The sequence below is a fragment of the Mastomys coucha genome, unplaced genomic scaffold (assembly GCF_008632895.1).
Source record: "Mastomys coucha isolate ucsf_1 unplaced genomic scaffold, UCSF_Mcou_1 pScaffold7, whole genome shotgun sequence".
In the NCBI taxonomy this organism is placed as follows: Eukaryota; Metazoa; Chordata; class Mammalia; order Rodentia; family Muridae; genus Mastomys; species Mastomys coucha.
This window is the reverse complement of record NW_022196913.1, coordinates 98,932,412-98,941,568: the sequence shown is the minus strand read 5'-3', so window position 1 is coordinate 98,941,568 and position 9,157 is coordinate 98,932,412. Positions and strand designations below refer to the sequence as shown.

General features: G+C 41.5%; 1 pseudogene; it reads right to left on the bottom strand.

The window, feature by feature from the left end:
• Positions 1-6,245: 6,245 nt before the first annotated feature.
• LOC116081586 lies at positions 6,246-7,194 on the bottom strand (annotated as a pseudogene).
• Positions 7,195-9,157: the final 1,963 nt, after the last annotated feature.

The following is a 9,157-nucleotide window of genomic DNA, read 5'->3' as shown; positions in this document are numbered from 1 at the left end:
AGAAATCAAGGAATGGGAGGACTGTGGGTTAAGAAGATACTTCAGTTCTCTCTCTCTCTCTCTCTCTCTCTCTCTCTCTCTCTCTCTCTCTCTCTCTCTCTCTCTCTGTGTGTGTGTGTGTGTGTGTGTATGTGTACTCACATGTACACATTCTCTCAAATGCAAGAGTACATGTGCATATACACACACATGCATGTGGAAGCCAGAGGACAATCTTGATGGTCAAACATTGTACATTTAGGGGAAGTATCTGTGATCTTATACTGGGATAGAAAATGCTCAGATTTTTTTTTAAACATGGGTTCTGGGGAATGAATTCCAGTCCTCATGCTTGCAAGGCAAGCACTTCATGACTGAGCCTATGCACTCTTATTAAGAACAACGGGCAGTTGATAATATTTAAATGTGTTTGAATATTATCTTTCAGGTGACAGCAAAGAAAAACTGTTGGGGAGGGATGCTGACATCTTCAAACACTCACAGGTGCTACATAGTCTTCTACATACTGTGTATACTGTTTGCTTCATACACAGGCAACATGGTCTCAGTGCTTGTCTTTTCTTTTTCAAAAGAATATTCCAAGACTCATGGAAATTAAGAGTCAGAATTTGAATCTAGACTTGGACACACTTTCCTGTAGATTAAATGTTCTTGAGTACTACAGACTGATGATAGAGCCATAATAATATCCATACACATAAAATTCAAAAGCAAAATAGATAATAGTTCACAGAAATTTGAGAGGAACATACATATACTGTGGCTTACTATGTCAAAAAAAGAATAAATACCCAGGCTATGTATTGCTGAATCAAACCTGCCTTCTTTTTGTTTGTTTGTTTGTTTCATCAGAGAAACTTTTATCAAAGAACACTCTGTAACCTGAACCAGGTGTCAGTCGTAAGAAACAAGCCAAGGCTGAGATACCATCATAGACAATAGGATGCTCATGAGGCTCAGCTTCTAGATGGAATGTGGTATCCTGGATTGTATTTTAGCACTGAAAGGGATTGTGAATGGAAAACTTGTGAAATGATTAAATGACTAAGGCAATGCCATCATGTTCTGACTCCAGTTTGTGTCTGCATAGACACTTGCCAGCCCTATCCACCCCTATTTGAGATTTCTGTGGCCTTGACAATGGCCCAGATATATTTACCAAAATAATTAAAGTAACCTAAGATAATTTTAAAAGATATGAGTCAAAAAATGATCCACATGTTATGTCTGAAATAATTACTGTGCTTAGGAATAAATGTTTCAAGGTTACTCTGACCCTCATCTAACTCTAATGTAAATTATGGTCTTTGTGGGTTTTGCCTTTAAAAATTAAAATCTCTATATCCCTGAGCTTGGGCACCAAGAGACTTTTTCGAGGCACAAACAATTCTTGATTGAAAAAGGAATCTAAAATTTTTACTTGCCTGAATCAGTGTGGTTGTCAATAGCTATCTCGTGTAGATCATTTCAGTAGTGAGTTCAAAGAAAGCCTAGACTTAAAATGAGTTACTGATATGGGTTTTCCAGCTTTGCCAAATGCATCATGAAATTGGAGGCTGTTAACAAAAGACAATCCTAGGTAAAAGGTGTGTACTGTTGTGCTGTCTTTATAATTGCTTAGTGAATTTAAAATCATCCTCAAAGGAAAAGTTGATTAAAACTTCATGATCTCCTATGGTGGTTTGAATAGGAATGGCCCCCAAAGACTCAGTATTTGAATGCTTGGCACACAGAGAGTGACACTATCAGGAGGTGTGACCTGTTGGAGAAATGTGTCACTCTTGGGGTTGGTTTTGAGGTCTCTTATGCTGAAGTTGTGCCTAGTGTGGGACCTAGTCTGCTGCCTGTGGATCAAGATGTAGAACTCTTGGCATTACTGGCATCATGTCAGCCTGCATGCTGCCATGTGTTCTGCCATGTTACTAACAGACTAAACCTCTGAAACTGTAAGCCAGCCCCAATTAAATGTTTTCCTTGATAAGAGTTGCCGTGGTCATGGTGTCTCATCACAGCAATAAAACCCTAACTAAGACATCTCCCAAATGCCCTCTCAGTAAAAACAGAGTTAGTGCCCAGAGCCTGGAGTATGTCTCCACGAGGTTTACTGTTGAGCACAGGAGACCTCAGGAATTCTGGATAGGGAGTGATGGACTGAATTGCATCCCCGTCCTTGCCAAAATCTAGAGGATAGAGCTCTGAAACACCCCCCCCCCTCAACACACCACCACCACCAGTGCCACCAGGAAAGGCCTGTAGAAGAGGGGTGCTATGGGAGGTGAGCAGGTTTAGATGAGCTCACCGCTGGGGAAGTCATGAAGCCACCACTGCTCTATCAAAGGTAGTGTTGCAATAGGTCCATCATGCTGGGAAGACTGAAGGTGCCATCTGTCTGTGAGCTCAGAGCAGATCTTTCACTGGAAACACAGTAACACTGGAGATAAATGCCCTCCTGTGTCATCTATGTCAGCACCTTAACATGAGAAACAGGGACAGACAAGCTTTATTATAGGTCGTCACCTATAATAAAACCCTAAAATGAAAATTTACAACTGTGAGGTAATGGCTATATTTTTTTCTCTTTCTCTTAAAGTTCAGGTTTGATCCCAGTGAGCTTTTCCTCTATGTGTGTCCTACTGGTGTGGTCTTGCTTCGGACTCTGACATTTCTGCAGCTGATTTACTTTGGTGCCTCATTTGAGTTAACAGTCTGGGGTTATGATCCACAGCATTCATGGTTTCACAGTTCTAGAGAATCTTGCCCCAGCTCAGCCCAGTACATCTCATTTCAGCTTCTGCTCCTGGTTTCAGTGCATCTCATTTCAGCTTCTGCTCCTGGTTTCCCTTCATCTTCTTGTCTTAGGAGCAGTGCAGGCCAGGGGAGGACATGCTAATTGCTAAGGGTACCTAGTCTTTTTGAGCTTCTTAGGTAACTTATTAAAGGTAAAAGATGATTCTCCCCAACCCATCAAGCTTTTGTGGGTGGTGATAGCACACTGACATGACGGATCCTTACTCCTGACAACAGCATTGACTCCTAGTGTGATTGGCTTTGACCAATTGGGAAGACAAGTAACATCTGTGATGAGTCTCAAACCCAGGAAAAATCTCACTTAACACTTCACACCCTGCCCAATGCTAAGCTTCTCTTCCCAGGGACCAGGCTTCTGTCTTCCTTCCCCTATGCTGGATCCCTCTACAACTCAGCTATTTGGGCTATCCTGGTTTCTCGGTCTCTGTCGGGCTTGCCTGGACAGCACCCCTCTTCCTCTCCTCCAGCCCCCTCTTAAGGTTGTCTGATTTAGTCTCCTGGCTATGTTCAGCCTAAACTCTCCCCTCCACCTGCATCTTCCTTTACATCCACAATAAAAATCTTCCCCATACTTTAGTGTCAAGTTCTCCTTTTATTTCATTTTCTTCATTCAATCTAGAGAGAATGTACCATCGGTCATTCTCTTTTCAGGAAGAGCATCTCCTACAAGATGTAGGTACATAAAGATTTCAGAACTGTTATAAGGAGACAGTATCTTGACTTGTCTAGGAGTGAGGACTATCCTGGATGGATGATTCTGAGAGCTAGAATTGGGACAGTTCCTGTCAAACCAGGAGAGTTATCTTCCCATGTAAGGGCTTGAAAAACAATAGTCGGGATGTAAAGGTTACGAAATATAAGCTCTCTTTTAGGAGTTTTTAGGGGGTCCATGTAAGGCAAATTTACGACCAAGAATCAGTGAACTATAAGAGATAGCCGGATAAGCTTGAGATAAACACAGGGAGAGAGGAGGGACGTTTGAGACTTGTCAGAATGTTTATGGGTAAACACTGGCCTTAGTATACAACAGCTAAGAAAAACAAGATCAAATCATTTACTTTTCCTACTTACTTTTGTATTCCCCATCCTCCAATATACTTGTTTAGTTCCTCACCCACAGTTTGCCTGCCTCCAAGGTTATAGTAACTTAGATGATGTTCTGCATCTTTTCGGGGACATGCTAAAAGAAGTTATTTGGCTGTTTTCATTGATATTATCAGCAGTTTGGATCCTTAGCCCTGTCTATGTCTTCCAGGTAATTCTGCTTCCTTATCTATAAATGGACAAACATTCACCTTACTGAGGGCTTCTGGGGATTTAGTGAGACAGGGCAAGTATGCAGTAGACAGGAGATAAAAAGAAGATTCTTTGCCAGTTCCTGGGCTGTTTAGGGCTCACATTATTCTTGTCTCATATTTCACTCCATTTGTAAAACATGTGACAATTACATTTATAAGCAGGGTCTTAGTCTCGGCTGTGCTGCAAACTAGGGTCTTCAACTGGCAACATTCCCTTTGAAAAGAGACTGATGTTTCTGGATAAAGGCTGAGAATCTGCCATGGAAGCAATAATCCAAAAGAAATGTCAGTCATATTCTGACAAGTGGAATAATAATTGAAAAGAGCATGTACATTTTCAACATTATCCCTTCTGCAGCCCATGTGTTAGCTTTGTTCTCGTTCTTTCCAAACATGCCCACTCATGGACAGTCCTTACTGAACAAGGGAATGGATCAGAGTTATCTTTAGACACAATAGAATGGAGGCCACAAAACACTACTCACACCAACTACTTCAGACACCCTTCTGCTGTCTTCTTTCTCCTCTCACATTCCTCTCTCTCTCTCAGCCTTGCCTAGAAGCCTTACCAGTCTCCTCCTTCAGTGTTTGGGGTTGAGGTAGTCAAGTGTTCTTTAAAGGTGTTTTTCCCTTGTTCCTGGACACATAGCTAGACTTCATTTCCCAGATTCCTTTGCAGTCAGCTGCAGCTAGATAACTAATCTAAAAATGGATTATAGACAGAGGGGATGTATGACCGTGACATAGTGTCCTGGTTCAAGTCCTCTCTCTTCCACCCTCTGCTGGCTAGATGCTAAAGTCCAGTGACTGTTGATAGTGTTCCTCTGCCCTAGTACCTCTGAGCAACACAACTAATCCCAATTCTAATTGACACTTCCACCTTTTGTCATTTGGAACTTCTGTGTGAGATGGAGAGATGGTTTCTTACATGGCTGAGGGTCAAAGTTCTAGCTAAGTAAAGAAAACTTTGTGTGGATGAGATTTTTCATTTTATTTCAGTCTACACCATTTCCTAGTGTATCTACTACAGTAGTGAGCATGTCACAAACTAACTCAGACACGCAGCTCCACCTTTCCTTGAGGTTTTTTTTTTTTCATCTCCCACCTTGAGTTCCTTTCATTCTACATATTACTAACAGTGAACACTACAGTGTGTTGTTTCTATACTTGCACGTTCAAAACCTATGTGGTGCTTAGAGAAGAATCTGTGGATAACAAAACCCATACAACAAACAGACAAACAAAACCTGGCCCCTTTAAAAGAAGGAGTAGGCTAAATGATTTATTTTCTGTGGCATACATCCATTTATTTTTTTATTTGGCAAATAATCATAAACCACCGACTATCTGCTCTGCAGTTCTGTAGAGAATAGTGATAGATCACTGAAAGTCAAGCATGCTAACATGGCCTAACACAGACAGACAATGAACTAGTCTGATGTTAAAGGAATTAGTACATGCCAGATAGGGGAGTGGACCTCCATTTAAATGGGCTTGTGTTTTACCTCCCATGTTGCTAATGGAAACTAAAAATATCTAACTGGGAAATCAAGGAAGTCTTGCATTTTAAAAATCAAGAAGAGGCCAGAAAAGAGGGCAATGGAAGGGAATGCATACATGAAAGTTGTAATTAAGAAGATGACATGTCTCGTCTTTCCCACAGACTCTACTTGGTGTCAGACCTCAGTAGAGATCAGATGCCTGTAGTATCCATGTAGTAGTGGTTGAAACTGGACGAGAAACTGGAGAATGTAGGTGAAAACTTGTTAAAGAGCAGGCATCTAATGCCATCAGTTTTCATCTGCTTACTCATACACCACGTCTCTACTTAAATTCCTGTATAAAAAACATAGTATTTAGGGTGAAGAGGTAAGATTCTCTACACTTGCTCTGAAATGTCATCTCTGAGGGCTCTTAGGGTCAGCCCCCCATTTTAATTTCTCCAGTCAATTTTTACTGTCTTCAAATAATTACAAATATTATAGAAAATTTGTCTGTTCATTTATGTAAACACAAACATCTACATACCTACATATTTACTTATCTATGCATTAGTATAACTCTTGAAGCCCTATGTATACACATGGATACACCTATATCTGTGTCTATAGCTCTCCTTGTACAGGTCAAAAGGCACTCTTACACTGCATAGCCATAATCTGAAGACGTTTTTATATCCTTCTCCCTCTGAAGGAAAAACTGCAGTTCCCCAGGACAGGTGTATTTGCCAGCATTCTTTCCTTCCAGCTGAACCAGCCTCTTTATGGGCCTACTTCTCTGGCCTCTGCTCTTTTGTGATGCACTGTGAGATGACTGGCCCCAGAATGTCAGCGTTCCTCCATGAAACTGGCTAGCAGCTGAAGTCTTGCGGCAGATATTGGGTTTGGGATTTGTGAGGCGATGCTGTCTTGTTCCTGGCAGCAGAAACAAGCTCTCTCTGGAGTGAGCTGTGAGATGATGCTCTGTAGGTCGCAGGCCTCAAGGTGTTCATTTGAGGCACAGTACTAGATTGGATGCAATTGGTTACATTAAGTCATGTGGTACCTCAGGAAACTGGCAGAGCTGGCTTGGCAGATGTCATCAAAGATGTGTTGACAGAAGGAGGCTGGGCTGGCCAAAGTGTGGTAGACTGAGCTGAGTGGGAGGTAGACTTCATAGGGTAAGCTACAATGGGCTTGCGAGAAGCTAGAGGGAGAAGCTTTCTAGAAACAGCTCTGACTTGAGACCTGTCCAGGGTTGGGAAAGGCAGAGGTATTAACCTGCTCTTCTCTAGTTGGGGGTGCAGTTCATACTGGGAAAAGGATGGACACGCCTTGTGATCACTGCTCTCTGCTTTCTCAGCCTTACCTCAGGTTTTGTTAGGGCCCTGGCCCTCATGTGGCATATTCAGCACTACTGTAGCGATTGGGCCTGGCCTGGGATCATTATTGCTGCTGAAAGTTCGCTGACCTCTTAAGGAGGATATACTAGTTTTCTTCTCACTGTTCTTTCCCAGTGAGCGAAAGACTTGCACAGACTCCAGCATGTACTTGTCAAGGTAGATTCGAGGCTTTTAAAAGCTACTGTGAAGGTCAGATTTTCTATACATGAATTTGTTGAGACCCTTTCATTAAAAAAAGAAGAAAAGCCAGAATGCTCAGAAGAATGCAGTGGAAATACTAAAACAACATTCTTCTGTACAAGGAGGAAATTATCAGTACTTTAAGAATTTAGGAATACAATTTAAGGATTTAAGAATACAACAATTCTTTTTTACTATAGGAATATGATGATGATGCTTTCATAAATCTTCATATAAATTATTATACTTTGCTGTACTCACTACAAAGAGCATTTTGTCTCTGCACTGTCATAACAGGAGTTGCTTTTGCTTCTTTTTTAACCAACAGCCCCCCTCTCCCTCGTTAAATCCTAATGGCGTTGGCTTAAGTGACTGCATCTGATCTTCCTACAATGATTAAGTGAAGCTGTTTCATGATCTTATCATATAGATGAAGAGCCAGGAGTCTAGAGACTCAGATAATCTACCTTTCTTCTTTTGTAAGTCGCTAAGCCAAGGCCAGAACTGCCATCTAACAAATATTTTGTAGGACTTTGATCTGTTTTCCTTAAGATCAAGCTTCCTATCTTCCTACTATCCACCCCTTACCAGAGTTTTGTGTCAGCTCTTAATCTATGTTTGCTGGTTTAAACCGAAGTAGTCATTGAGTCATTTGTATCAAAGGGACTGTAGATTCAGATCCTGCTTCCTAGTTTTGCTGGAAGGCCATTTACCCTATCAAACTATTAGGTTCCTCATGTGAAATGGACTTTCTTCATTGGCAGAAGGGGACCATATGAGTCCCTGGTACATAGAATTACAGAAATATGCCAAGGATTATTACTGCTGTGATGTTTCTTTTCGGTTATTTGTACTTTTATTATAAAATATGTAAATGTATTCCAACCAGGGAGTGAAACTCTTTTATAGGGTTAGAAGGATTAGGAGGTGTGGCCTTGTTGAAGAATGTGTTGGGGTGGGCTTTGAGGTTTCAAAAGCCCATGCAAGGCTGAGTTCGTCTTCTCTTTCAACCTACACACAAGGATACAGCTCTTAGCTATTTCTTTAGCAACACTCCTGCCTACCATAAGGCTCCCTGCCATAACAGACTAAGCCTCTAAAACTGTAAGCAAACCCTTAATTAAAGGATTTCCTAGATAAGAGTTTCCTTGGTCATGGCATCTCTTCACAGCAATAGAACACTGACTGACTAGGGCAATTTCATCCTGTGCATCACTTAAAAAGGGATTTTAAGGATCATAAGGGTCCATCTGTAAATTATACACTATATACCTCGGAGAGAAACTGGAAAAAGGTCACAAGATGGCTCTTAGCTTTCCCCTTTACCTAAAAATTAGTTTTAGCATACAGAATAATGCATCTCTAAAGAGACCCTGGATCTGAATATGTCATTCTACATGACAGAGGAGAATTAAGATTAGAGATCTAATTCTGATTCACAAGCAGCAGAACTTAAAATAAGTCAGTGATACTGGATGATCTAGGTTGGCCTAATATAATCCTATAAAGTTGATCCTTTTTTTAATTGGATATTTTCTTTATTTGCATTTCAAATGTTATTTCGTTTCCCAGTTCCCATCCCCTGGAAATGCCCTATCCCATACTCCCTCCTTCTATGAGGTTGTTCTCCCACCCACCCACTCGTTCCTTCCCTATCCCCTCCTCCCTTCCCCACCCACAAATTCCCCTACTCTGGGGCATCCAGCCTTCACAGGACCAAGGGCTTCTCCTCCCATTGATGCTACATATGCAGCTGGAGCCAGGGGTCCCTCCATGTGTACTCTTTGGTTAGTGGGTTAGTCCCTGAGAGCTCTGGGGACTCTGGTTGGTTGATACTATTGTTTTTCCTATGAGGTTGCAGACCTCTTCAGCTTCTTCAATCCTTTCTCTAACTCTTCCATTGGGGACCCAATTGGTGACCCTATGATCAGTCCAATGGTTGGCTGTGAGCATCCACCTCTGTACTTGTCAGGGTCTCGCATAGCCTCTC